Genomic DNA, 27,882 nt, shown 5'->3' with positions numbered 1-27,882 from the left:
TCCTTCACTCTTTTTTCTCTTTACTGCTTTGGAACTTATATACTCTATTTCTGTTCTTTTGATGCATGGAAACTGCGTAAGGTTTACGGTTAGCTGGTGTCCATATCTTTTTCTGAGCAATGCACGGATCTGGGGATGCTTTATATAAAGTCACCATTGTCCCTGCTCACATTCAGTTGTCATATAATGGTTTAGCTCTGTCTTGTTTCACTCTTTAATACCACAAATTGGGCATTATTTTCAGTATTCTATATGGTTGGTTAACCTTTAATTTTCCACATATTTATCACTTTACTTATATTTCTCTTTGCATCTTAGGCTTTCTTTGTGGAATCAGAACATCATGTGGTGGGTGATTTAATTATAAACTTCAGGTTCCTGTTTGACTGAAATTTTATTTTGCATATATTGTTAAGAGATTGTTTTCCTGGGTATAAAACATTAGCTTGGCAATTGTTTTCTCTTTGTATTTAAAGATGGTATTCCACTGTCTTCTGCCTTTCGTTGCTGATATTGAGAAGTTGGTAGTCCAGTTATTGATCTTAGGTAATTTCTTCTCCCTGGTTGTTGTTTTGTTATTGTTGTGGTGATGGTGGGGTGTGTGTGCGCGCGTGTGTGTGTTTGCAGTTTATTGTATTTAGGAGTGGATTTTATTTTATTTAGCTAAGTGTTCATTAGACTTCCTGAAGCCAAAGATTAGTGACTTATCAGTTTTAGAAAAATTTCAGCCTTTATCTCTTTGACTATTATCTTTCCATCATTCTCTCTCTGGTTCCTCCTTGGCAACTCCAGTCTGATGTATGTTAGAACTTATTCTCTCCTTTACATCTCGTAACTTGTTTTTCATTTTCAATCTTCTGGGGTTTGTTTGTTTTTTTTTTAGTGTTTTCTGGGTAATTTCTTATTTGTCTTCCAGTTCACTAATTCTCTCTTCAGTTGTCTCTAATTTTCTGTTTGGACCTTCCACTGAGGTATTTTTAATATCAGTGTTAACTCACAGATTTTAATATATTTGATGTGTCTTAATCCGTTTATTTTCCTTGATGTTCATCCTTTAGGTTTTTAATCTGGATGATTATGTTTTTATTTCATGTTTCTATTTAATTCTTTTTCAAGTATGTATGACCTTTTTAAAAATGACATCTTACTCCTTACTTGTTTTCTAATTTATTTTGTTTTATTGTTTACTCCTTACTTGTTTTTAAATCTCATTTTATTTCCTTGATCGTATTAAACATATGTATTTTTTTGTGTCCAGTAATTCTAATACCTGGAACATTTGCAGGTATAGTTCTATTGTTTGATGCTCCTGCTCTCTCCCACTCATGAGGGCTTGTTTCCTTATGTATTTTAGGATTTTTTATTGTGAGTTTAATTCTTAGCTTGCAGTTTTGAGGACAGAGCCCACACCCACATGCGGGCCTGCCAGTGACCACAGATTCTCAGAGGAGTCTTCATTGAAAACTCTGCACACAGCTAACACTACTAGCAGGCACCCCACTTTATCCCATTGTTCCCTTATTGCCAAATGCCTTCCCTGCATATTTGAACATAGTCCTAGTCATGTCAGGTCCAATTAAAAACTATGTATCTTCAGAGCCTTCTCCATGCCATCTCTTGCAGAAGTAACCGGCTCTTCTACATTCATTGACACTCTAACCTTACCTATTCGTCTATAAGTGGGTGTGTTCAGACCCCACACTGGACTCTGAATTTCTTAAAAGCTCAGAGCTTTGTCATTTATTTCTGGAGCCCCAGTGCCTGGCTCACTTTGAACAGAGTAGTTACTTAGTAGATGTCTTTTGATTGAACAGAGTTTATGGCAAAATCAGTATTTCTATTCTTGTTGAATAGTAATAAAAAAAAAATCACAGGCACTACCCTACCGCATGATCTTAGACAAGTCCAGTTTACCTCTTTGGATCTAAGTGACCTTAGCTATAAAATGAAGGGATGCTTCTGAGATTGCTAGTTGCTGTAAGATACTGAGATTCAATATAACTTGTATGACTTGTCAGTCATCATCATATGGATCAACTCTTGGTTCACAAATGGAATGAAGGGATAAGAGGGTCTTGGAGAAAAAGAATGCAATTCTGAGGTAATGGCATGATTTGGACAAGAAGAAAGAGAAGGAACTCAAAAATTAATATGAAAGGTGACATTTTAAAATTTGTAACTTGAGACAACGTGGTGGCTATTCATTTTTTTAATGAGCACTTTATAACAAAATAAATTTCAGAAGGAGTAAAGATGGTACATATAAAAAATGAAGTCAGGGAAAATACTTTCTAAGTTTGACTTAAAACCCAGAAGCTATGGAAGAATAGATTAATATATTCATCCCTATACAAGTGAAAAATTTCAGTGTGGCAAAATCATGAACAGAGTCAAAAGAGTCTCTGCTTCTCAAAACTGGGAAAACATTTTTGCAACATATATCAGAGATAGAGCTAATTTCTTTAATATCTAAAAAGGAAATAAAAGACCATCAACACAATTTTTAAAATGGGCTGTGAACATGGACTGTTCACAGAAAAGGAAGTACAAATGGTTCTTAACCACAAAAGGTATTCAGCCCACTAGTAATAAGAGAAATGCAAGTTAACTGTGCTATGGAGAAGTGACAGTGGGAACAGATACTCTCATAATTGCTGATAGAGTGTGAGCTGATACCACCTGTATAGAGAGGATTTTGCCAATATTTATTAAAAGTGCACAAGCAACTCCACTTCTGGGAATGCCTCTCACAGGTATAAGCATGTAACATGTAAAATGATGCATTTTTCGAGATAGTGTATCAATATAGTTGCTGATGTATTTTCTTAAGAAAATACAGGACAGAATGCCTGGCTGTGCGGCATTCTGCAAGGATATCTAGGAGACTGGGAACAGTGGTTTCCCATAGCAGATACTAACTTTTCACTGTGTTCCTTTTTCTCCATTTTGAATTTTGTACTTTGTGCATATACTACCTAATTAAAAACTATTTTTTTTAAAGGAGAGAAGAAGGGAGGGTGGGAAAGACGGAGGGAGGGAAGAGGATCTCACCTTTGCATTTTCACGTAGGCTATTTTAATTACTCTCCTCAGCGGCCCCTAGCGAGGTTACCAATTTTATAAACCAAGAAACCGATGCTCGAAAGTCTGCAGTGACCTGCCCAAGTTCATGGAGAGAGCCTTCGAATCTGGCATTGAATCCAGTTCTCACTCCAGAATCCCTGGGCTCATGTCTGTAGATCCGTATTTTGTTTCCTTCCTTTATTTTTAACTGACATCTCATAGGTCGAGGACCAATGGCTGTGCCCCATGGCCTAGGCCCACCCCCTCAAGGGAGTGACTGTAAAGTTCCTTTGGCCTCCAGCTGCCCGGCTGGCTCACAGGTCATACTGGCCAGAGCTCAGGCAGGAGGTGGTGGAGCCAGCCCAGAACCCAGCCCTCCACATCAGACACAATGAGGAGGATTAGGGATGGGCTTTGCAGTCCTACCTTTGAAGTTCCCAGCTTTTATCAGAGTGTCTGAACCTTAACATTATTTCAAGGGAGCTTTTATTACTGTCTGTATGAACTGGCCTCAGGTAGGCACCAGCTGCTGCCAGGTGCCGAGGGAGCACTTCCTGGTGCCTTCAGCTGGTGCCTTCACTTTGTTTTATGGCAGGGAAGTTTTCAGGGCTGAAGGTACTTGGATGAATCTGGAAGAACCACTTTTTCTATTTTCCATCCACAGGTGCAACTGGATGGCATCTCTTTAATTAAACAGAGAGAGAGGTGGTTTTTTGATTTTTGGTTTTTGGGTTTTGGTTTTTGTCTCACAGAAACACCTGTGCTGTTTTCAAAGTAGGGTATTGACTACTTCCTCTTCGCTGAAGAGAAGTTCTTTACAGAGAACAAGGCTAAAGGTTTTGGCCATATATAATATGAGGCTGTAATTTTTAGCAGCTTCACCTGGGGGAAGAACTTGATGTCTTTAAGAGATACAGAACCATCTAGCACTACCTGTCCTCGTGTGCAGTGTCCTATTCATTTTCTAAGTTGGAGCCATCATTTCTTAAGAAAGAGGCAGAGTCCTTTGGGGCTGAGGAATGCTCCTGGGAGTAGAAAGTCTTCAGGATCTGAGGGCCTGAGCTGACATGTCCAGCACCCTGTCACTGTGCTACTTGGCATCTTTACAAGGGATGCATCCTAATGACCCACACTGTCCATTTTTGCTTGTTGGGCCAGTGGAAGTAGAAGTGCCTTGAACGTCACAGAGCTGTACCCACGTAAAGTTTGCACCTGACTATTTGCTGAATGCATGAAGGGATGGAGGCACCCAATAAACGTTCCCCAAATGGTTGAATTTAAACTTCGAGATAGATTTTAAAGCTATTGATCAGAAAGAGGACTGGAAAAATTCAGACATCTCCCATTGCTCCTCGGGTTTTCCTGATGCTTGAATAATTAAGCCCATGCCCTGCAGGATTTTTCCTTCCTTGGGCTTTAGCTCATTTTACACTAAGGCCAACTTCTGTCAGTGGTACGCTCTGAGTACTCCCGAGCGTTCCACTCTGTTATCTTCTTGTGTTCTAGCTCATTATCTGGAAGAACCTCTTGTGTAACATCAGGTAAGTTCTGTTGCTTCAGTTACAGAGCTTGTCAGAATTTCTCTTCCAAACCCCTCTTTGGGGGCTTTTATACCTTGATTATAAAAATGCATACTCTTTTACCAGCTAGGTGAAAAAAATCTCAGCTCAGGAACTGGCTTTTAAAAAATTCCTCCCTCCTCCCTTTTTAAAAATTAATTAATTAATTAATTATTTTAATTTTGGGGACAGGTAATTAGTTTTTTATATATTTATCTTTAATGGAGGTATTGGGGATTGAACCCAGGACCTCATGCATGTTAGGCATGCACTCTGCCACTGAGCTATACCCTCCCCCTAATTCCCCACTTTGAATTCACTGTCTAAAGAGATGGTCATTGTCTTTTCCTTGATCAAGGACAAAAGTAATATTTGTTTTGTTTTTTCACACCTCAGCCCCTCTGCCTGTTCTCATTTCCCTCCTCCCACTCTCCGATTACCCCGTGGCAGTTACTCCGAGGGCCTGGACAGAAAAGTGGGGTCCTGACTGTTCTCAGGGTTTGGCTCTTGACTCTTGACTCACCCTTCCTGCACTCACTTGGGCCTTCTGGAAGATTTTAATTCCTTTTCACTGGAAACTACCTCCTAGTCCTTGAAAGTATACTTAGGTGGTTTTAAGTGTCTCTGTCCAGTTTTGCTTTGTTTTGTTCAAATCCTGTTCAGATTTGAATGTCCAAGGAATGTACAATCTCTTGGATCTTGGATCCCCTCCTTTTGTTTTTTTAGAGAATAGCTTTTATTGATTTTTTTTCTTGTTACAAAGAGATTTATGATTGTTGCAAAAAAATTTAGGAAATAGAAACAAGCAAAAAGAAGAAAATAAAAACCACTTATAATTATTAATATTTCAGTATATGACACACCCTTCCAGTGTATATTTTTTAATTTAAAAAATGAGATTTTTTTCAGTTAGGTAGAATTATTACAGTTCGACTGCACATACACATTATATTGCATGTAAATACATGTATACAGTATACTGAGAAAAATGAGATTATACTCATCATGTCGGTGCATCTTACTAGTTTTGCTTTTACTTGACAATGTTATTAAATTTTCCATTGTGTTAAATGTTCTCCAAGTTACTTTAGAGGGTTGCATAGTAGTCTTTTGAACAGATGGATCATAATATATTTAAGCAGTTGCCTTCATTTAGGTTGTTTCTTTTTCTCTCATAAAGAATGCTGTAGCTTAGTGGTAGAGCACATGCCTAGCATGCACGAGATCCTAGGTTCAATTCCCAGTATCTCCACTAAGGAAAAAAAAAGAATGCTGTGGTGAACATCCTTGGGGTATTGTTTGATTATATCCTTAGGGTACATTTCTAGAATGGAATCCCTGCGCCAAGGGCACATTCTAAACTCTCTGGATTTGGATGGTTAAAATGGCCTCCAGAAATGTTGTGTAGTATTTTTGATTCCTTTTAGGTGAATATTAAGTCATCTTCTTTTAAAACCGGGTTGTGCGTTTTTAAGACACACTTTCGAACTGTTTCACACGTGTTGATTAAGAGTGACTGGCCTGGGAAAGGCCTGAGAAACCCGGGGCACTGCTGACCTGGGAAAGAGAACCTCCAGTCCTTGCCTCTTTGTTTGCAGTGGGTCTCAGCGCTGAGGCTGGAGGTCTTTTTTGTTTCCTCTGACTGCAGGCAGCTGGGCCAGCCTGTGGCTCCCCTGGGAAACCTCAAGGAGCCCATCCTTAGGGTGCCTGGCAGCAGTGCTGTCTTTGAGGATCCCTGACTCTCTCGGGGAGCTTAGGCTGGTCTTTCTTCCTAACTCCATAGACCGAGGCTGGTCCTCCCTGGCTCGGTTGGTGTTTGTGGGAGTGGCATGGAGGACTTCCTGTGCAGGCCTCAGACTTGTCCCGTGGGTCCTGCCGGGTGGGGGGGGGGGGTGCCTCTGCCCAGACCTTCAGCCCTTGCAGCCCGATTCCTCAGTCATCACCTTGCGGGGGTCGGGGGGCAGGAGGGAGGTTTGATGGAATTATGGCGGAAGTAACATATGCTTAGGCTAAATTGGGCCTTCCTGTTCCAGCTCCTCACTCGTCTTCCTCCTTTTCTGCCCTCTTCCTCCTCCATACCAGCACATTCTTTATGGTAGCTGGTGAGGCCTCTGAGGACCTTCCCTCCTTCTTACTCCTTTCTTCTTGGCTCCTGGTGACACCTAGGCTAGTGCCTACATACCCTCTGGACCTGGCACCTCCTGCTCTTTCCTGCATCTGCTCTGTTCTGGTGCCGGGCCCCCCATCACTCCTGTGTCCAGCTGAAGCCCAGTTCTAGCCTGCCCCCTCCTTTCTCAGGCCTGACAAGAGGCCACAAGGGCTAGAGGAGGCCCAAGCTCCCCCAACCCAGAGAGACACGGTGTGCCAGCTGCTGCCCGTTGGGTTGCAAAAAACAAAAACACAAAACCCAGCCCCTAGAGATGAGGGATGATTCGGTTTCTCTAAACTTGACGACTTGTGTGCTGGAAACAGGAGGCACGGGTTGGGAGAGGGAGGCTGGAGGTTCCCCTGGGGTGGGCTTTGTTTAAAATTTAATATACTCTTTCTTTCTCTGAACGCACCAGTGCAGCTTCTAGCTCCTTTGTCACTTTAGCCCCGTTATCTGTCTGGTGGATGAGATCTCTTATCTGCCTGGTCATGCCTCTCTTCCCTGAATGGACCATCCCCATCCCACAGTCTCTACCCTCCTCCCCCATTTGAGACACAATGTTACAGACCTCATTCTGCAACCTTAGATTCCAGTGAAACTTGTCACCTTGCTTCTTAGCTAATTAAGATTTGGAGAAAACCAGGGTCCACATTTAACAATCCTGGACCCACCCAAGGCACAAGAAGTAGGCAACTTTGGTGTCCTATGAGAGATGGTGTGGCACCTGCCCTTAGCAGTGTGGGAGAGTTGGGTCCGAGGGTGAGGGTCTCCGCTCTGGGTGGTCCAAGACAGAGTTGATTGTTTGCTCCCATGTGTGCTGCAACTTGGCACCTGGCACCTTGACCTTGGGAAGCTCTGCAGGGTGGAAAGCGCATTCTTCACAGAAACACAGAACCGCTCTTCTCCCTATGAGCAGGACCACATCTCAAATGTCGCTCCCCAAGGAAGTGGGCTCTGAGGCAAGAGGAGGACCCCACTTCAAGCCACAGGACTCAGGATCAGAGGAGCCATGGCGTTCCGTACTGGCTTGCCATCTCCTAGCCCCGATGAGCCACAGCCTCCCCAACCATGCCTTGGTTTCCTGGCCTGTGAAATGGGCTCATGAACCTGCTTTTCCTAGGTGTGCTTGATGCTGTGTAGTACATGGTTATCATTGTTACCTGTGTCCTGCAGGGCTCTGAAGTTGGAGAGAGCCCTGCACTGCCCCGAATCCTCTTTTCTCTTACAAATCTCCTTTTGTCATCTCTTTATTCCTTCATTCAGTCAGCAAACATTTACCGGGTACCTACTAAACTCTGTGATGTAAAGGGGAATGGCATGGTCTTTGTCCCTAGCAGGCCCTCAGCCAGAAGGGCTATGGGATACGCAGACAAGAGCACAGAAAGTTCGCTCTTGGGATGTGGTGAGGGTGTGGAGGTGTGCAGGGAAGACTGCCTGGTGGAGGTGGTGTTTAGCTGAGTCTTAGATGATGAGAGAAGCCTGGGCATTCCGTTGGAAGACTAGACTATGCAAAGGCCAAAAGAACAGGTGCATTTGAAGAGTCAGTGGTGGTTTGGTGTGGATGGGAGGTGGGGTGTGGAGGTGGGATGGTAGAAGATGGAGCCGGAGGTGTAGGTAGAGGCCCATCTGGCAATGTGTCCAAAGGCTTGGACTTCACCCAGAGGCCTGGGTGAACTACCACCAATGAGCAAAGAAGCAACATGACAAATCGCACTGGCAGAAGCCAGGGGACATGGGACTTACGTTGTTATTCTGTGTGGGGAAAGCCCCTTGGAAATGTCAGTCTGAGAGTTGAGAAGCCCCTCAGAGGAGTAAGTGTAACACTTTTGCTTGAATCCTTTCTCATTTCACCTAAAATTTCTGCTCGGCACCAGCTATTTACAGATAGTTTACTAACGTACATTTTCTATGCTTAATTGTTTCTTAAAACTCACCAAGAAATAACCCAGTAAACTTTTTCCAGTGGGGTATATTAACGCATATGTATAGTCACTAAATTGAGAAGGTAGGAAGATCTTCTAAAATGTTGCAGGAGTGCATGAGCTTTCAGGCTGGATTTCCCCAATCCCAGCAAGTGAAGAAGGAGACTGATGTTTGCTGAGCACCTGCTCTGGGCCAGGTACTGGGCTAGACTCTTTTAATTCAGTGACTGCAAGAAACAGCATTCCTGACCCATTTTAGAGGCAGAGAAACTGAGGTTCATGAAGGTGGCCACTTTTCCGAGGCCTTACACCTATAAGAGATGGCAATGGGATTTGAATCCGGGTGTGTCTGAATCCAAAGTTCACACTCCCTTCATTAAACTACTCTGCCACCTAATTCCCAAGACACTGGAAAAGTAAAGCAGGAGATGTAGAGGTGGGTCAGATAAGCTGCTGGAGAGTGTTGATTTTTAGGGAAAAATTCAAGCTAAAACACTTGCCCACTCCTTTTCTCCCTCAGCAAGTTCTGGGGGCCAACACACTGGTAGCACCCCTTCCCTGAGGAGCACTCTTCCAAAGGATAATGGTTGCAAGCCCTTGGTTACGTTCTGAGCTGGGCGATTCAGTCCACTGTGTAGACACTGCATGGAGAAGAGGTGTCTATAAGTGGCATCAGGATTAAACATTGACATGCTTGAAGTTCACTGTCCAGAACAGCTAGGGTGGTAGACAGAGATCTGCCTGGGTATAGGAAGCCATGGTGGGGTGGGGGGCGGAGGTGGCAGGGGCAAGGTTTATCAAGGAAGAGACAAGAGACATTCCCAAGACACAAGCTGCTTCTCCGGGGAGCTCTGCACAGGCCAGTATCTCTGCCCATCGTCACACTTCCTCTGGCCTTTGCCATCTTTGCTTGACCATCTTAATACATTCCCTGTGGGTCAGGATTCTCTTCCCTGACTTTCTAAGTGTCCCCAGACTCCCTACCAGACTGGGCTGGGGCTCACTGGAAGCCAGTTGAGACATCTGAAGGCCCACTGTGCCCCTTCCTCCCTCCCTCCTCTCTGCCACTGTCTTCTAGCAGAGGACTTGGTGAGGGAGGGTGGAGGGCAGAGAAACAGAAGAGAAAGACCCCATTGTGAGATGACTCCTGGTAATGGTGGTAAACGCAGGGCCACAGTGCCTGATTGGGGCATTTGCTGGATACGTACTTGTGAACTTGTGATACGTACAGATGATGGGGCTCCCTGGAACCACTGCTCCCCTCTCCTGAAAACACTTCCGGTCACACAGACTTCTCTCTCCCTCATCCTTTCTCACCCCTATGGCCACTCCCTTATCTTCCCTCCCTGCTTTCTTCACAGTCACGGAGCAGGCTTCTAGACCTCTGCATTTTCCGGTCCCACACCCTGAGCAGGCAGCCAGTAGGAGCATGGCAGCCCCCTCTTCAGAGCTGCTGGTGTTGGGCTGAGTGGCAGGAGCTGGGAGAACAGCCACCTTGTCCATTTCCAGGGGCCAGAGCTCCTCTGAATTCAGATGGGCTGTACAGTTGACCTTGGGTTGAAAATGCAGTTTTTTGAGTGGGCCTCAGAGAGCATGTTGAGGTAGAAAGGAAATAAAAGCTTGCACATGTCAGTAGCAGTAGTTGGATCTCACTGCTTTGAGGGAAAACTTCTCCGTGACAGTGATGGGCGATGGTCATTTGAATGTGAGGAACATGGAGGGACAAGGGTGGTGCTCCTGGGTGCCCCTTGGGAATGTTCCTCCTGCAGGGGCACCTCCACAGCCGGAGGAGCTGTGGGCACCGTCCTCAGGTGTCAACACTGCTTGGGGTCCAAATCCAATTATCCCTCAAATCCTTCCTGGTGACTTCTTAAGTCTCTAGCCAGGGGGAGGTTGCAAAGACAAAGCTCAGAGCAGAGCATCTCTGTTACCAAACGTTTGATGAAATCTTATTATTAAAATAGTAAATCTTACGACTATATAGAAAATTCAAAAATACAGAAAATTGTGAAGAAAGTAAAAATTGCCTGTAATCTCACCAATTAGAAAATACCATCACTGTTTTTAGTACCTTTATACATTTCTTCGTAGTCTTTTTCCGTGCGTAGAGGTAAATGTATTGTATTTTAAACTGCTCACAAGCACGTTGAACTTTATATCCTTTTTCTTTTTCATTTGACATAACATTATGGCAAGCAGAAACTTTTAAAAAGCACTTGGGCTTTGCAAGCGAGCATATGCTCTGTGAATATTTCTGTCAGCCACCAGTAACCAACTGTAAGATCTCACGGTCTACCCAAAACAGAAATTGTGCCAGTAGGAGAGTCCTTTGATCACCATGTGGTAAATCTAGCCAAAATGCTGTAAATTTAAACAGACTAGAACTAAAACCTAACCACTTGAAAAAATTTAAAACACTCTCCTACATTGCTGTTGGGTCAAGGAAGAAATAAAGAACATAATGACAAATATTTAGAAAGCAATTGAAAACCAGAGTGCCACAGAACCAAACCAATGGGAGACAGCTGGCAGTATTCTCATAGCCTTGAATGTTTTTATTATTAAAAACGGAGAGAGAAAGAGAATAAACCAAGCATTCAGCCTGAGATCTTTAAAAAAAAAAAGAGTAAAAAACAGCCCCCAAGGAAAATTGGAAGGAAAAAATAGTAAAGATAAAGGCAGAAATCAATGAATTAGAAAATAGAAACACAGTGGAATTAGCAAGTATATCCAAGAGCTGATTCTGTTTTGAAATAAATCAGTAAAGTGGACTAACCTTTGGCAAATCTGTTTGAAAAATAAAAGAGAGAAAAGAAAAAAAAAATAGGAATGAGAAAGGGAACATTGCAATAGATAGATTTTAAAAAATAAAAATATATGCACAATAGGCTTAAATTTGAAAATCTCAAGTAAATGAATGCTTTTCTGGAAAGGTATACGTTTTGTTAATTGAGAAAAAAAATTGTAATCTTTATCAAAGCACTGCCCCCTCTACCCGAAGAAGGCACCACTCCCAAGTGTTTTCGCTAGGTAATTCTTTCAAATTTGATAAGACTGATAACGTTAAACTGTTCCATGGCTTAGCAAAAGATGGAGAGCTCTCCAATTCATTCTACAAAGCAAAATGAGCCTGATATTAAACATGGCAAAAAGACCACAGTAAAGAATGAAAATGTTATGTTGGAAACAAAATTCAGTAATATATTAAACAAGTCATCCACCATAACCCAGTGGGGCAAAGCAGGGAGAATTGTCAATATTAGGGAAGCTTAATATAGTAACTGCGTCATGCTAATGGGTTAAAGAAGTAAAACTGGATTGATTCCAATACATTCTGGGAGGGTAATTGATTAAAATGGAACAACCATTTCTAACTAATCAATACACCAAAAAAAAAAAGAATAGAAGGGTGCATTCTTAGCATGATTAAGGATATCTATTTCAGACCAATAGCCAATGTTATAATTAACTGAGAAACACTAGAGGCATTCCTGTTGAAACCAGTAACAAAAAAAGAGGCCTGCCAATACCATCACTGTTTAACATGGCTTTAAAAATGCTAGTCAACCCAATAATACTGACACAAAAATATATAATAAAGAAGGAGTAAACATAACAACAGTATGTACAATTTATACCAAATCTTGGGCTGGAGGTTAGTTTCCAAAGTTTAGAAATAAAAAAAGCCATCCAAAAATTCAACAGATTTGACTACATGTAAAAAATTATAACTGCTTTGTAAATTCTACAAAACAATTGAGAGCTGGAGGGAAAAGAAAAGATCTCAAGACACTTAAAGGGTTTTAATATTTTAATGCAACCGGGAACTGGTTTTAAAAATCAAGATTTAAAGTTGAAGACAAAGTGAACAAATTATATAATTAGCAGATAAAAAACCCAACCCAAAGAAATGCTGGATGACACGCTCCATCAGATCAGGGATCAGGTCAGTTCAGTGCATGACAGATACTGTGTTGATTTAATATTTGTTGAACAAACGAATGCAGCACAAGTTTTTAAAGTACGATACCATTTTTTACCTTTTAGATTAGCAAGAGTTTTTTTTTCAAGGGTTTATTATGGAAAATCTCAAATCTATAGAAAAGTTGAAAGAGTAGTACAGTAAATACTCATCCACCCAACACTAGCTGTAACAGTTATGAACATTGGCCATATTTGCTTCACCTGTACGTGTATATATTTTTTTCCTGAGCCATTTTTAAGTAAGTTGCAGAGCACATATCACTTATCCCCTGAATACTTCAGCTTGCAAATGCCAAATCTCCCAGAATTTAGCAATCTGTGTAGAGGGTTTGGGAAACTGCCACACACCATGCCCTGCGGGTGTCTCTGCAGACTGCCCTCGTCCTCGAAAAGGCACTTGGAAGTCATAGTCATGCCCACATGATATGTAAGAGAAAAGAAGGTACACGTGTATTGAGTGTCAGTTCCTTAGCTGGGCGTTTTACTAATAGTCTCCTGTTAAATCCTCTGCACAACTGTATGATGGGGGTGTTTTGCCCACTTTGGGGGAAACTGAAGTTCATAGAGGTTAAGTAACTTGCCCAAGATCATATAATGGCATTAGTTAACCCTAACCCATCTGACACCATCAAATTACACAACATTTGCCTCTTCCCTCTATCTTCTCTCTGCATGAGAGAGTGCAGTGCAGACAAATCGAAAGCAATCTGAATGTCCTTCAGTGCGAGAATGGGCAGGGAAGTGGCAATTTGTGCTCTCTGGTGAATGTTCTGTTTATGAACGTGGATTATTGATTATGAACATGCAACACGGAAACTTGCTCATGTCGTCCAGGGAAAATAAGCAGGACACCAATCTGGGTTGTACACATCATGATCAAAACCATGTGAAAACCACATGCTTGAAGAGGACCAGAAAGAAATATACAAGAAATGGTTGAGTTAGGATGAGGAGTATTAACTTTTCTTCACTTCTGTTTTTTCAAACTCTTTGCAGTGGGTGGTTTTATTAATTTTATGATAGAAATTTTTAATCAAAACAATTTATACCCACTTTATAGTTTTGTAGGCTCATGGCAGGAGAAGGCTCTGCTCTGTTTATTGCTGTTCTTTTCTGATGCCCAGCCCCTGCCTGGCATATATGGACATAATAAATGTGCTGGATGAGTGCTCACTGGGAAACCCTGCAGAGTGGCTCAGCCCAGGAACATGTTTGCAGAGAGCTTCTGCCAGCTGGTCTGCCCAAGAGCAAGCACAGGCCAGGTGTGTCACGAGGTGTGGCATTTGCAGGATAGTGAGCTCTCCTGGTCCAACCAGAAAGTCTCCTCCAAGGTGCAGGGACCATTCTGGCCATTCAGCATCACCAGGGCATTTAGTGCTAATAAGAACCATCTGGAATAAACAAACCGGCTCATACAGAAACAGATTTTTTGTCATTCTCGGACTTTTGAAATCCATAATAATGATTCTATGAACAATTATTATTAAGTGCTTACTAGAGGCCAAGCTAGGTGCAGCCACCAAACCATTCCCTCATTTAATTTTTTTCCTCATTTAATTTTCTCAACAACCATGAGAGTTAGTAATTATTATTTCCATTTTATAGATAACGAAACTGAGGCACAGAGGAAAGAGGCATGAGTTCCAGGGCAAGTCTTAGTTTTGCCAAGAACTTGACTTTCAGCAAATCTCAAGCTTTCTGGGCTTTAATTTCCTGGCCTGTGAATAACAACAGTGGACCCTAGTTGAGTGTGTGCTGTGTGCCAGGCCCAGCTATGTGGAGACTGAGACCACCTTCAACAAACAAACTGGATTTATTCCATGGGTCTCTCTATACCACTTGGCCCAGTGGAATAAAAAAAAAAAAAAAAAAAAAACAAAAAACGAATTTGTTTTGTTTGGGCTTGTTTTATTTTCCTAAGACCAAATCTTCAGAGCCACTCACTGCTTACACCTCATCATTCCTGGTTCTTATGCAGTAGGGCATCTTCAGTGGTCTCACCGTTTGTTATTGCCTGCTGGGGAGCCTGTTAATTCGCAGTTGCCTGTGTCAAGCCCCAGATCCCCTGAATCTGGGTAGGACCCAAGAGTCTGCATCTTAAAATACCTTCAGGTGGTTCCTAGCTGCCAGTCTTGTCATGGCCAACCATGAACTGTTATTTGGCCTTTTTCTTCTGAGATTAAACCTGCAAAGTCCTGGGCTGGTATAAACCAAAGCCCGTTTTCATCTGGAGGAACCCAGCGGAGTTACATGGTTAAGGATTACAAATTTTGTACCCTCTACTGAGCACTTGTGAATTTCTCATTGACAGAACATTCTCTTCACACCTCAGCTCCATGGAACTCAGCAGATCACATGTAGTTGATTGTACATTCCAAGAACACTTAAGAAACTTAAATGTATTATTTTCTGTTTTTAAGAAAGAGGAGAGGCAGGTGAGATGACTGTGGGAAATCAAACGCCCCCAAAAATGTGGCAGTTAAGAACTCATGTTTGAAATATTAAGAAAGGGCAGATTTGAAGGTCTCTTACTTATGAGTAGACCTTTCATCTAAGAGAAAAGATATACATCTGCACTTAAAATTCTTGGTCAGTGTCACGCAAAAGGGTGAGCCATGGACTGATGCTGTTCAGCACAGTGTTACCCGGCCAAGAGAAATAGAGAATGAGGCTTAGAAACTTTTATATTTTAACATTGCCATGACGATGTCCAAGTGGGTCATTGGCAGCTGCATCTTGGACAGAGTGTGGACCTGTGTGGGCATCGCTGAGCTCCTGTGGCAGGTCAAGGGACCAGGAGCTGCCTGTTAGTGTTACTTCTTCCAGGGATTCAAATAAAACCGATCCTCCACTGCAGAGAGTATGAGAAACACTGGGTATGTTAAAAGGTGTGCTCTTCAGTTTAAGAAGTAGGAGAAGAGTTGGGGGAGAGGTGGACGACTTCTCACCACCGTCCTCCAAATCCCAACAGGCCAGTTCATGCAGAAGGGGGTCCACGGCGCACCACTGGATTCCTTTAAAACCTGCTCATGGAGCCTGCAGGAGAGATCTGTTGGTCCTGGGTGGGGCCAGGTGCTTTAAGAGATGGCCTTCAGACTCCTGCCAGGCCTGGCTTTGGAAACTCAGGCACTACCAGTTGTGACCTTGGTCCTCTCTGCTTCACACCTCAGAGTTTAGAAAATGGTGGGTAACTGGTCCCTCCTGGAAAGTTTTTCGTGTGAGATAGAAATGAGATAACACACACCGTCCGCACTTGGGAAAGGGAGGCTTCTTTGTATTGTTGTATCTGCGTTATTTGAAAAAATGGATTGCATTGTGGGTCTCCAGGAAGTTGCCAGCTGCCCTCCCTGTTTCCGAATTCCTCTGTGTGTGTGTGTGTGTGTGTGTGTGTGTGTGTGTGTGTGTGTGTGTGTGTGTGTGTTTTGTGCTCTTGGTGGTGGTGGTGGAGTTGTCAGGAAACAACCATCAGTTTCCTGCTGATTAATTCAGTTCCTGGCGGGCCCTCCCTCACAGGCCTGGCCTCCTGCCTCCTCGGCTTACTCTCCTGGCCCCTTCTTAGAGGCCGGCCTGCCCTCCTGCTGCCCTGGGCCCAGACACCCTGCAGGCCTGCTGAACCTGGCTTTGTCCTGGCCATGAGCAGGGTGCTGGGGCCCAGCCGCCTCTGGTTTTGCCTGCACATGTGTTTCCTTTGCGCACCTGGCACCTTTGGGGACTTGGGCCTCTTCCAAGTCACCCCCTAGGTTGGGCCTAGGAGGTTTTGATGATCTGAACTGCAAGCCCTTGAAAATGATGCTGTTAGGGTCCTCAGTCCCTTTAGAGAAGGAGGCCTGATGGCTGGGGCCTCAGGAAGGTTTGGATGTAAAGTCCCAAGATTTCCCTGATGGTGGGAAGGGAGTCTGCAGGGAGTCTGCCTTTGGTCTTCAGAAGGGAGGTACCGGCTGGGGGAGAGACCAATGGAGTGTTGGGATTTGAGAGTCCCTTGCCTGTACCTTGGCCCTTGAGCAAAGGGCCAGCAGAGAAGGGGAGCACTGCAAGGGGAGGGGCCTGGGCTTGGCACGGTCCGCTGGCCGTAGTGTTGGGCTGAATCTGCCTCAGCACTTCACTTGGAGACTTGATAAGCACACGATGGTCTTGTGAACAATGCGGGAGCCACAACACAAGGGATAGTCTGGGTCCCAGACATTCCAGGTGGTGTCTCCAGTCTGCACAGTGGAGGATCCGGGTCCTCCAGGATGTAGGTCTTAGTGTCTCCTCAGCCACCAGCCAAGGGTGGAAGGCAGGTCTCCCAAGACTGGATGGGTTTTGTCCGACAGGCTTTCAGGCCTCAGCAGGACGATGCTTTCTGCACACAGGGATGCAGCCGGGACCATGTTGTACCTGGTGCACATGGCAGACCCTCATGGCTTCTTGAACACTTACACTTGGGCACCTGCACCTGCCCTGCTCCTCACACGTTTCGTCTGAGTCAGGCCCGGCTCTTCAGTTGGGGTGGGAAGCCCCGTACTTAACTACTACCTGGTGGCTGAGTCAACAGCACTGGCGTGCGTATTTGGTTAGCAAACAGGGAGCAGCAGTTGGAGCCGGCCCCCTGCCTTCCTGCTCCTGTCTTTCTAGCAAAACGTCCTCTGGAAAGGTCATCTGGGACTGCCTATGAGATTTGTGGGGCCTGGTGCAAAATGGAAATGAGGGCCCCTCGTTTGAAAATCAGTACAAATTTCTAGACGGGCACAGCAGAGCATGGTGCCCGGGGTGGGGGCCCTGCGGGACGGCACCCCAAGGGCAGCACTGCCCAGCCTTGTGGACTTCGGGGTGAGGCTTCGAGGGTGGCAGAATTGGGCATCCCTTTGGTAGAGGAGGGACTTTACATCCAAACCAGCCTGGAGTTCTGAGACATGCTGGCCCCACTCTGTCCCGTGGGCAGCTTTTCTCAAGGGTGGGAGTGATTCCCACCCTCACGTCTCGTCTCCTTTTTGTTCCTCCCTACCCTGTTTCCCCCTTTCTTTGTAACCTCAGAAAGCTCTGAGGCCCTCTTTCCTTCCCATCCCTCCTCCTTCTTTCTTTCTTCCCCTCCGCCTCTATTTCTCTCTTCCTCTTTCCATTGCTTTCATCCAGGGGAAAACCCTTCCCATGTTTGCTGTGTAACATTTCCCACTCATTCACTTGATGCCGTTTGATTTTAACGTATTTTTGAAGGGCACAGGGGAGTGTGCTCCTTGGATTTCCGGAGCCTTTCTCTCTGGAGTGGCCCAAGTGAGCACCTTCCCCCACCGAAGGACGAGGGACATCCCTTCAGTGGCCTCTGGCTCCATCCAGATGGTCTCTGCCCACCAGGAGCCTGGAATGAATTCTCATTGTTAGCTTTCGTCACTCACCGCCTCCACCCCACATTCAGCTGTCAGCCCCACTGGCCACAGTGGAAAGAAAGCCTGCTCCATTCTTCCTGGTGACACCCATAAGCCCTGGGGACAGGCCTGGCTAGGGCTCCCAAGGCAGCAGCTTCCACGCAGGTCTGGAGCTGGAGGGCAGGGTGCTGGAAGGGATGAAATAGATCAGCCCATGAGACAATGTCCTGGCCTCTCCTCACCCTCTCCACACAGTAACCAGAAGGGTTTTCAGGACAGCAATTGGCTCATGATACATCCTCTCCTAAAAGCCTCCCCTGGTTCCCCCGGCCTGAGAATGCAGCAGACCCTCTGCGTGGCCTTCAAGGCCTTACCTTTTTGAGAGGCAGGCAGCCCTGGGTTCTGAAGAGACACTTGAGCCACAAGTAAGTGTCTTGAAGAATACAGGAGGTTTGGGAAGTTGGGGAGATGGAGAGGGATGGTTCAGAGGCACGCTTCCTAATGTGGGCATCAAGGGAACGTCTGGGGAGGAGGGGCAGTGGGACTAAACTTAAAGTCTATCTCAGCTCTGAGGACCTGGTCTCCTGGGAGATGGACCCAACCCTGGTCACTTTTGGGTCACCTGAGGGGCTTTTACAAAAGACCGGTCTCTGGGGGTGGGCCCATCCCGGGTGTTTGCGTTTGCTTCCCCTGAGAATCCCTTCTGCTTTTCTCTGTTGATGGGAGACTGCCTTGCTCACTCAGCCCTGAGCCCCCAGCCAAGATGAACTAAGGGAGCACTGTGTAGACATGGGGCCCCTGGAGAGTCAGCTGGAAGGGATTTTGTTCAGAAGGGGAAACTGAGGCCTGATCACCAGTGAGTACCACCACTGGGTAGCAGAGCCTGGGGGTTTAGGCCTTCACCGCCTGGCTAGATAAGGGCTAACTAGATAGAATGTGACAGTTGGAATGATCTCCAACAGGTGCATTGTGGTTCTGACTGATAGAGCATCCTTGCGCTCGTAATCCCCACAATCTGCATCCTTTTCTCTGACCTTCAGATGAAGGATCTGTGCTTGAAGAGGAGAGAGGCAGGGATTCTGCCCTCAAAGAACTCGATATCTGGGGGGTGACGGGCCCAGGCATAAAGTATTAAAATCTGGATGCTGTGATTCCAGGCCTGTAAGGAGACAGGCTTGAGGGAGAAGGGAGGAGTTCTAGGGGAGACTTGATGAGGAAACAGAGAAGTGAGGGTCTGAGGGTGTCTGCCCCCTTAACCCACAGGCCTGGCTTGCCTGCTGACATGCTAAGTGCTGGAGCCACTACGCTGTGTCCATTTGTGTACCGATTTCCCCTTGGCCCACAGGCAGCTGGGCTGGGCCAGGCCGTATACCCCAGTGTATGGTCCCAGTGTATTTCCTGCGTGAACTGTGCAGGTTGGGAAGCACTGCAGTGGCCCCAGCTCTTCCTCACAAGCACACCACTTTGGGCATTGGGCAGGTTGGGTAAACAAACCGGTATCAGCTCAGCAAATGCGAAGAGCAAAGCACAAGTTGCCTGCGTGGTCTCTTTCCTCGTCACTTTTTACTTTGAAAATGTCAAGCCTAACAGAAGAGCTAAGAACCTTCGTCTAGAGTCACAGCTGTTAACCATTTTTGCCACGTTTGTTTTATCTTGCTCTCTTTTAAATGGTTTTGCTGAATCATTTGAAAGTGAGTTACAGGCAGCATGATGGTTCACCCCTAAATACTTCAGCAGGTATCTTTTAGGAGCAATGACTTTCCCCTATGTAACTACAATACCATCATCATATCTAAAAAATTACCATTATTCAGTAATATCATCTAATAAATACAGTCCTACTCACATTTTCCCAGTTGTCCTCTAAAAATGTTTGTTTAGGTTCCTTTCCTTATCCAAAAAGGCTCATGTGTTGCATTTGGTTGTTATATTTCCTTAGCTTTTTTTTAATCTAGACTAGTCCCCCTGCTTTTTGTATGTGTGTGTGTGTGTGTGTGTGTGTGTGTGTGAGACACTGGCTTTGAAGAGTCCAGGCAAGCCAGCTGTTGGGTAGGATGGATTCTGACTTTGTCTGATTGACTATGTTCACGTATAACTTTGCATAGTTTTGAAACTCACCTGATAATCGCTTCATTGGGTCTAAAAGCATCCTAAGGCAGAAAGTACAGTGGAGGATGATTCCTTTGTCCCCTACCCCTGTGTGAGTTGTGGGATGTCCTATCCAGCCACCTAAAAAAAGAGGTGGCTTTTGTAACATTACATTTTATTTATAAAATGTTTCAGCTGACCCTAAAGGTCATTTCACTTGATGTCATGGTCACTCTGTTCCGTAGGCCAGAGCCCCTCACTCACAGCCTTTAGACTCAGTTCTAACAAGCTTGTTTATCTGGCTTCCCAGACCACAGGAGACACAAGGTGCAAACTAGGAGGAGGAGCAGGGCAGTGGAAGGGGTGCCACAAGCCTAGCCTGGGCAAGGCGTTCTCTTCATTTAGTGGATGGGATTCTGAGAGGTTGACTTTGTGCCCAGGTGCACGGCATTAGGCAGAACTGGACCAGAGCTCAGCCCTTCTGACCCATCACTGCAGTGGCAGCTGGGAGACTGGGCAGACTTCATGACTTTGCTGTGTTTGCCCCAGGACTGGGTAGGTTATAAGTTGGTGTCACCGAACCTCAGCCCTGGGCCCAACATACACATCCCTGAGTGCTAGACTGAGACTATTGAATATGCTTGAATATGATCTCACTTGTCTTGATGATTCTGGGTCATGGTGATGAGTCTAGTTAGCTGTGTTCTGAGGTGTTGGAATTGCTTGCCCCACCCTGAATGGCCCCAGGCTGCGCCCTTGCTGTCAGCTATCATAGTCCCCGCCAGCAGCACTCCTTCCGCTGCCCTGCTCCTCCTCCTAGTTTGCACCTTGCATCTCCTGCAGTCTGGGAAGCCAGATAAACAAGCTTCTTAGAACTGAGTCCAAAGGCTGTGAGTGAGGGGCTCCGGCCCATGGAACAAAGAGTGACCATGACACCAAAGGCCCTTCTTGGAGGCACCTGCTTCTAATTTACTTGTAGGCTTTCTGTGTTTTGGAGGATGGTACCCCACATTCTCTATTCTTGGGGGAGTTTAGGTTGCCAGAGAAGAGACTTCTGGACAAGTGGGGTGTTGCTGTTACATGTTTCAAGTTTAAAAGACCTAGAAAAGAGCGTAACATGCAGCAGGAGTGGCTGGTGAGAACAGTGAGCATGTGTGTGCGTGAGTGCCAGAGCGCCAGGGGCCGCGGCCGCCATGGTGCTGAGGTGGCTCCGGCCGGGGCGAGGTGAGAGGTCCCTGGCTCAGGCCAGTGTGCTCCAACCATCACCCTCCCTGTATGTAACATGCTACCTTCACACAGGTCGGCTGTATTAATATACCTGCCATATTCCTGAGGCTCTGGGCCCCTGCAGGCGAGCTGCAGCACCCTGGTCTCTGGATCTCCTGGTCTCCTTGGGAAGGGTCCCTGGTACTTCTGATCTTATGATTAAAGCCACGTGCCAATATTCTGCAGTTCTTTCCTGAAAGTTTTTCCCTCCATTCTGTTCTCCCTAATTGTGTTATCTTGGGCAGGAGCCCACTGAATTCTGTCCTTCCTCAAAGAAATTTCTATTCTTATAAACATATAAGCATGGTACCCTTTGTTTCTTGGCTGAGGGCTCCAAGGAGTTCAGAGTGATCCCAATTTGACTTAACAGTGATTCCTTTGCCAAGCCTTTTTTGCTTGTTTGCTTGCTTTTAATTTTGTTTTTTATCAAAATAATCCATATGTATCTTTTTGTGTATGTCCAGCAATACTGATGGGCTTATAAGAATAAAGCAGAAGGCCCCTACCCACCTCACTTCCCCCACTCCAGCCCTCCAGACTGGTTCGCTGCTTTCAGTTCTTTAGTTTCTCCTTTCTCTTATTCACCTTCATACTCTAAAAAAAAATGTTTATACTACTGCTTGTCAGTTTACCAGTTTTGAACGTTATGTATTACCTCCGTATTGTTGCCTTTCCTACTAATATTGTTCTGCCACCATTTAGGGTTAAATTTACAATATAAATACTGTTCACTGTGAGCCTAGCACTGAGCTATCACTTCTTTTATTGTTCTCACTGGCTTGGTTTTCTCTGTCGCTGATTCTTCCTAGTACACCAAAAGATCAAGAAACATCCATCAGATGTTTAATCTGTTAGTTTATTGATCTATTCCTTTTTTTCCCCTAGACACTGAGATATCTCACCAGTGAAATTCTTTAAAGCTTTTTCAGAACAAATGAAAATTTAGTTCATTTTACTATATTAAAATGATTCCATGCCACCTCCTCTGAGCTGCCCACCTCCCCACTGCCCCCGTCCTCACCCTCACACAGCCCTTGGCACACTAGATGCAACCATTTGTTTTCTTGCCTGTCACTCTGCACACCAGGAGTTCTTGAGGGCAGGGCTGGGCTGCTTCCGGGCTGGTGGGCACCTAGCAGGTGCTCAATAAATATGTTTTGCGTTTGCATTTGCATTTGTTGGGGCGAAATGCAAGAGTGATTATATGCTCCTGGTAGTTCAGTGACTTTTCTGGCCCTGTGTGTGCTCTCTTGCATTTTCCATGAGCCCCTTCTCTCGGCTTCCTTCCTTAGCTTTGGAGGCCCTTCTGGGCCTGTTCTGACTTAGCAACAGCCTTTCCCAGATGAACCTAGCAAAAGCAGGGTTTTAATTCCCAGATTTGTGCTGCATGTCCACCCCCACCCCCACTAGATTGGCCTCAAGCATCTCAGGGCCTGGGATTGGTCCTCGTCACTTTATAATCTGAGCCCACGCCACCGAGCTCCGTGCAGACTGATTGCTCAATAGATGAGTGAGGTTGAGGCTCGCTCAATCAGTCAATAAACCAATCAGTCTTCCTCCACTCAGCCTCTCTGCTCCCAGGCGTTTCTCATTATCCAGCAGTTTGGATGATCAGAAGGAAAAAGAAACCTCTGCATAAAGGTGACCCCATTTCAGGTTTCATCATGACTCACTGAATATTGAGAGACAAGAAGAGCGAGAGAAGGAAAGACAAAGAGGGGGCCAGGGATGCTCACCTGCGATCTCAGAGGACATTTGGTCACTAGACTAAGGGCCATGTGCAGGCAGGGGCCATCCTGTGCAGTTTACCCCAGAGATTGTGTCTTGTGCCGGTACAGCCCCTGCGCCTGGCAGGTACCCCACCATAATTGATGTCTGCTTGAGGGAAGGAGGAAAGGACAGAATCCAAATCCAGGCCTGTTTCAAAAGAGGGATTTGGGATTGTTTGGGGCACCTCCATGTCTTTTAGTCTTTGGGTCTTGGCCAACTCAGGAAAGTGCTGATCTGATGTGACCACAGATCCCTCAGAGCCCCCTCCCTTTTAGGACACTGATCTGACAGTTGGCAGCCAGTGAAAAGGACGGGTCCACCCTCTCACCCTCCTGGACAAGGGCCTGGCCTGAATAGGCAGCAAGCAGGTTTCCTTGAAGCAGTCCAGGGAGAAGACACCTGATCCCAGGGCCGATTCAAATTATCATTCACTTTCCACATACCCAGTGCCTCCTGGAATTGTCCCGCTGAGCGGACACAGCCCAGGTTGGCCTCCAGCCCGACCAGCTGCCTCACTCTGACCCTCCTCCTTTGCCCTCCTACCTGGGCTCTCCGCTCTCAGACCAGAAGCAGGAGAACCAAGAAGGGCCAAGCTGCCTGCGGAGGCCGGGCCTCACCCGCAGCGTTGTGGCCTGGGACTCTCCCGGCCTTGGCTCACCCGGGACCAAATGGGAGGAGCCACAGCCTGGTGGCCGGGCCAGGGCAGGGGCGGCCGACCCTGAAATAAAGCTGATGGCCGTTGGCCTGTGCCCCCCACTCCCTGAGAGCCAGCACTTCTCTTGAGGGTGTAGTGAGTTTCGGGGGAAGCCTTTAAAGCAGCCCTTTGATGCTTCTCCAGGGGAAGTGCATTTATTTTTTGTACTTTTAGGAATTAACTTGCAGTTCCCAGCCTCTCCCTCCCTCCCTCTCTCCCCAGAAAGGAGAGAAGGAGAAAAGAAGAAAGGGTCTGCATTGTCCCAGTGATTGGCACCTTCTGTGAATGAGGGGTCACTGCATCGGGCTGCTCCTTTTCAAGAACTCCCTTCTCCCCTGCCCGCTGTATTCACGCTGAAACATTCTTTCTTTCAAAGCTTCTGTCTTTCTCTCCCCCTTTGTATCTCTGCTTTCCTTCCCTTCCCTTTTTTGCCTTTCATTCTCAGCACTCACCAGCTCCCTCGGGGACCGCTCTCTTCTAGTTCTCTTTTCTCGCCCTTTTTTTCTTCTTCTATTCAGTTCCTTTTTTTTTTTCTTTATGCCCCCTTTTTTTTCACATTTCTTTTTTTCTTTTCCTTTTTCAATAGTGCTTCTGTTTTCAAGGGATGGGATGAGTAGAGAAGTTGGTTTATTTGAGGAAGGCAGAATGTGGATGTTTTCCTTTTCCCCAAAGCTCTAAATGAATAAAAAAGAATCACCACACAGGACACCGGCTTCCTCTGGGCTCCCACTTTGAGAGGGAAAGGTGTTTGGAAAGGGTCTCCATCAGACAAGCAGGAGCTGTTCATCACAGGTCAGGCGCTTCTCGCTGAGAAATCCTGAATCCGTCACCAGGACAGTTGGCTACCAGCCTGGTGCCACAGCCTGCAGGATGCAGACACGGCCCTGGGGACAGTCTTCCTTTCTGTCTGGCTGCAGGGCCGGCCTTGATGCGAGGATGAGTATCAGAGGTGGATGCGGAGTCCCCAGACCTCCCTCCTCTGTGGGAGCCTGGCCTTCCTGGCCAAGGGAGGGCTCAGAGAGGCCATGGGAACCTAGTGTAGGGCTGAGCGCAAGGAGGAAGGCTGGTTCACATGCAGCACCACAGTTGTCAGGCGTGGCCCTGGCTGTGGGGGCAGTAGGCCTGTGTCGGCTAGCCCTGGAGGCCTGGAAAGGAGGCTGGAAAACTGAAACAGCAGAAAGGAGGAAGCTGGCATGATAGATGGCTCTAAGGAGCCGAGTAATCCTTGGAGTTTAGACAGGTGCTGACTGAAGGTCTGACTCCTAGGGAACATTGCAGGATGGGTAGGGGCGTGCACATGGTGACATCAGCATGGAGGTGAGAGTTGAAGACAGGAAGAGGGTTTCTCCGAAGCAGCCCCTGTAGGACAAGAAAGCAGAGGCAGAGGCCTGAGCCCGGCACTACTGGGATGAAGGAGGCAAAGGAGAGGCAGAGCTGGAGGGCAGGGCAAGTGGCTGGAGCCAAGAGAGGGTGGCGCTGTGGCCTGGTCAGGTAGAACCTCTGCTTGGAAGGGCTCACCTGTGACCTTCAAGAGGACAGTTTAGCTTCATAGGAGGAGATGGAGGACAGGGGCTGAGGAGGGGAAGGAGGATGTGGGACCTGATCCCTGTTCAGGGGGTGGAAATAAGGCAAGACATTGGGACTGCCAGGGGCTGCACCTGGGTGGAGAAGGCAGGCCTAGAGGAGAGAGGGGCCGGGTCTGGGGGCCCATTATTTCCCTGCAGAGGGAGGGACTCAGGTTGCAGGTCTGGAAGTCCCTTTGCCCCTCCTCAGAGTACAGGACAAAGGGCCAAGTCTGCAGCTGTGGTTCCTGCCATAGCGTCCTCAGACAAGCTCAGAATTGCCCAGGGGCCCCGGGAGGGGCCAGGGCACCTGGGGAGACACAGGGATCTCTGGGAAGGAGCCCTGGGGTGTGTGGCCTGGGTGACGTGGAGCTTGGGCTCCAAGCCTGAGTGTGCTGGCACAAGCTGCCAGGCCTGGAGGTCTGTGCTGGCGGGAGCCTCCCAAGGGGAAGCCCAGTTTCTCCTGATCCAAAGTGGTGCTTCATAAACATTTGAAGTGTGAATTGGATTCTCATTAGCGGATGGGGAATGGATACAACACAGCGTACAGCCAAGGGCTGTGTAAATTGGAGAGCCCCATACAAAGGAGGGCACAGGGCACAGGATCCCCCCAAGCAAAACTGGGGCAGAGTCCCAGCCACATCCACAGAGGAAAGTGGAAGGACAAGTCAGGACCAGGCATAGAGGGTGGTATGAGCAGAGAGCCAGCAGGACAGGTGGGGACAGTGAGCAGGCTGGTGGCGGTGACTGGGCCCAGGTGGAGGAAGATCATCAGGGAGGTGGATCTGAACCCCCCTGAAGGATGGTTCATTCAGGAGACACGTGTCGAACACTTGTGTGTAAGTTCAGTAAATGACATACACTTCAGAGGAGGACAGCCTGGGGCTCCAAAGGACTGAGAAGAAGGCTGTGTCCTCCCTCTGAGTCTGGGTGGCTGAGACAGGTGAGCTGTGGGTGGGGGAAGCAAATCCTGCCTCTGGGGTCAGTAGCAATTTGTACTCCAGGGAAGGGATGGAGATAGCTGGTGAGCAGACACCATTCCTTGCAGAGTCTCCCTGAGCAGAGGTCCTGGTGCCAGGCTGGGAAGACCACCCACTGCCCTCCTGGCCCTGTCAGCCTCTTAAGACACCTGCTGCCAAAGTCAAGCCTGCCAGGGCAGGCTGCGCTGCCCATCAGGTTTTTCTGGTTTGGGCAAGAACATCTCCTTACACCCCATTAAGGCACCCACAGACCTGGAGATGAAAGGGGAGCCTGATTTATGAAGGCAGCTCGCTCCTGGCAGGAGGAAGGGGGTCTGCGTTTGTGAACAGACTTCAGAGACAGACATGCTTCCTAGGCCCCTCATTTCTGCCCCCCAGGCAGAGGACCTGGTAGTCAATCCTCCCTTCAAGACCTGGCATCTAGGGGCTGGCTCTTCTAGTAAGTCGCTTTGTGGCCCCAGGCAAGTTACCGGATGCTAATAATAGTAGCAAACAGGCTGCCAGCTTCTGCTGTAAGCACTTTGCATATTTTCACTCTTGAAGCAGGTGCTGTCAGCACTGCCCCCACCTTAGTTGGGAGAAACAGTCTCAACGCTGAGAAGAAGCAGAGGTGGGATTCAAACTCAGGCCTGCAGATTCCAGAGTCTGAGCTCTAAACCAGTACTTCTCAACTTGTTTTTAAATTATCATTTTTTAAAATTATTATTTCTAATCCTTACAGGCTGATAACCTATCAGCCCTGCCTGGATATCATAGCAATGTGAAGTTGCTGTAAAGTTTTCTAAATGCTGCCCTCATCTCTGTGGAAGCAGTCACAAGGAGCACTGCCCTAAAGGAGTTAACCTTTCCGTGCCTCAGTTTCCTTATTTGTTGCATGGTGGGGGAAGGGTGTTACTAGTCAACCACACAGACTACGGTCAGTATTAAATTAGATAATGCACTCACAGTTGGCACAGGCTGGCGCCGTAGCTCTCAGGATGGGCAGCCAGGCCACTGACATCAGGATTTTGCCACCTGTCGGGTGGGAATAAGAGCACTGCCAACACAGGTGCTGCCCAGAGAGGCGCCCGCTCAGAGCGGGCAGGGAGTACCCAATGGCACAGTGCCTGGAAAAGGGCTTTTGTAGACCATGGAGGGCCCTGCCCGTGCGACCAGGTGTGCTCGTCCCCCTGCCCTGGCCTGTGTCTCTGAGTCCCTGCAGAACTTGATTCACCGGGCACTTGGGCACAGGTCTGGGAGTATTCAGAGGAGGGAATCCACTGAGCCCCCCAGAGGCGGCCCAGGACGCTGGCCAGTCATTGCCATAGCACAGGGAAGAGGAGGACCCTTGCCTCCTGCCCTGAGCACATGTGAGTTACATGGTCGTCACACAAGAAGCTTCCTGGGCATTTTAGGTTCAAGGAATGGAGGCGAGCACGAGGGGTCTTATTCTCAGAATCACCCCTTTACCCTGTGATCCATCGGCGCTGTGTTTGCTGAGGGTAGGGCATCCCAGCTGTTAGGG

At 46.9% G+C, this 27,882-nt stretch overlaps 1 protein-coding gene, 1 long non-coding RNA gene and 1 other non-coding gene across 5 annotated transcripts in view; 2 read left to right on the top strand and 1 right to left on the bottom strand.

Annotated features, from left to right (window-relative positions):
• The window catches only part of ZNF710 (zinc finger protein 710), a 62,147-nt gene that overhangs the window by 8,106 nt on the left and 26,159 nt on the right, over positions 1-27,882 (top strand). Inside the window, exon 1 of one of the 3 annotated variants that reach the window (XM_032469033.1) lies at positions 21,113-21,298. The exons of the other annotated variants lie outside the window; for them this stretch is intronic. The gene's annotated coding sequence lies outside the window, so the exon portion shown is untranslated. Of the gene's footprint in view, positions 1-21,112; positions 21,299-27,882 lie in introns of those variants that run through there. 3 annotated transcript variants of the gene reach the window in all.
• TRNAV-AAC lies at positions 4,844-4,915 on the bottom strand. The gene has a single exon. It is a non-coding gene; the product is annotated as a tRNA-Val (tRNA).
• LOC116660232 lies at positions 15,565-27,413 on the top strand. The gene is made up of 3 exons (XR_004315643.1): positions 15,565-15,576; positions 16,908-16,914; positions 25,051-27,413. It is a non-coding gene; the product is annotated as an uncharacterized LOC116660232 (long non-coding RNA).

Source organism: Camelus ferus, chromosome 27 (assembly GCF_009834535.1).
Source record: "Camelus ferus isolate YT-003-E chromosome 27, BCGSAC_Cfer_1.0, whole genome shotgun sequence".
NCBI classification, from domain to species: Eukaryota; Metazoa; Chordata; class Mammalia; order Artiodactyla; family Camelidae; genus Camelus; species Camelus ferus.
Note: the sequence above shows the minus strand (reverse complement) of the source record. Positions and strands in the feature narration are given on the sequence as shown.